The sequence below is a fragment of the Octodon degus genome, unplaced genomic scaffold (genome assembly GCF_000260255.1).
Source record: "Octodon degus isolate 3935 unplaced genomic scaffold, OctDeg1.0 scaffold00144, whole genome shotgun sequence".
Lineage (NCBI taxonomy): Eukaryota > Metazoa > Chordata > Mammalia > Rodentia > Octodontidae > Octodon > Octodon degus.
This window is the reverse complement of record NW_004524720.1, coordinates 6,392,230-6,393,418: the sequence shown is the minus strand read 5'-3', so window position 1 is coordinate 6,393,418 and position 1,189 is coordinate 6,392,230. Positions and strand designations below refer to the sequence as shown.

General features: G+C 50.9%; 1 protein-coding gene and 1 pseudogene across 2 annotated transcripts in view; both read left to right on the top strand.

Moving 5' to 3' along the window:
- Positions 1 to 1,189, top strand: part of Kifap3 (kinesin associated protein 3) — a 190,547-nt gene that overhangs the window by 38,582 nt on the left and 150,776 nt on the right. The gene's annotated exons all lie outside the window — the stretch shown is intronic.
- LOC101586586 lies at positions 627 to 1,181 on the top strand (annotated as a pseudogene). Its single transcript, XR_001117308.2, has one exon. The product of XR_001117308.2 is annotated as a centrin-2 pseudogene (transcript).

Here is a 1,189-nt window from a genome sequence, read left to right as displayed (position 1 = left end):
ATGCAGGAAACAATAATCCATCACCTGCAAGATGATGCAGAGATGAACCATGTGGGACTAATAGGTATCAATGAGAAAGAAGGGGTGAATACAAATGACATTAAAAAAAAATATGGGCAGAAATAATAGAAGAAGGTCCGGCTGCGATGGTGAGTGCCGGCCGCCTCTTCGCGCCCTGGCCGCGTGACTGTGCCCTTCCCAGGCACCAGTCCCGCCGCGCCGCCTCTTCTGCGCCTTTCTCTGGTTTGGCGTACCCGGTGTTCCTTTGAGCTCCATCCCAGAAGAGTAGGGTAGCGATTAGAGATGCGGCCGCGTGGCTGGGCCTTCCCTTCCCTTAGTGTCCTCCCCCAGCTGGCGCCTCGCCGGCTCCTTTGGCCTTCCCCAAACACCCTCCCCAATCACTCGCCTTGTGCAAAGAGATCTCAGGTTCTCTGTGGGTCCCGATCCCTCACAGACCCTGGCCAACAGGCCCCCACACTGCCAGTTTTCGCGTGGAGCTGGGAGATTTATTGTGTTGATAGTTAAAGTACATTTTGCAATTTTAGCCAGGGGCATTCAGGAGCTGCTTCTTGGTGGAAGGAAGCACCAAGGTGCTGAATCGATTGGCTTTTATTACGCCATACTGAACGAGCCTCCAATTTTAAAAAGGCAAACATGGCGTCAAGTGCTCCCAGAAAAAGGATGAGTCCTAAGCCAGAGCTGACTGAAGAGCAGAAACAGGAAATCTGGGAAGCTTTTGATCTCTTTGATGCAGATGGGACTGGGACCATCGATGTAAAGGAACTAAAGGTGGCAATGAGAGCGCTGGGCTTTGAGCCCAGGAAAGAAGAAATCCAGAAAATGATCAGCGAAATTGACAAGGAGGGGACAGGCAAAATGAACTTCAGCGACTTTCTGACCGTGATGACTCAGAAAATGTCTGAGAAAGATACCAAGGAAAAAATCCTGAAAGCTTTCAAGCTCTTCGATGATGATGAGACCGGAACAATATCGTTCAGAAATCTGAAGCGCGTGGCCAAAGAGCTGGGCGAGAACCTGACCGATGAGGAGCTGCAGGAGATGATTGATGAAGCCGACCGAGATGGAGACGGCGAGGTCAATGAACAGGAGTTCCTGTGCATCATGAAAAAGACCAGCCTCTATTGAGACCCGTGTCATCTCTCCTGCTGCAAGCACATGTGACTAGAGT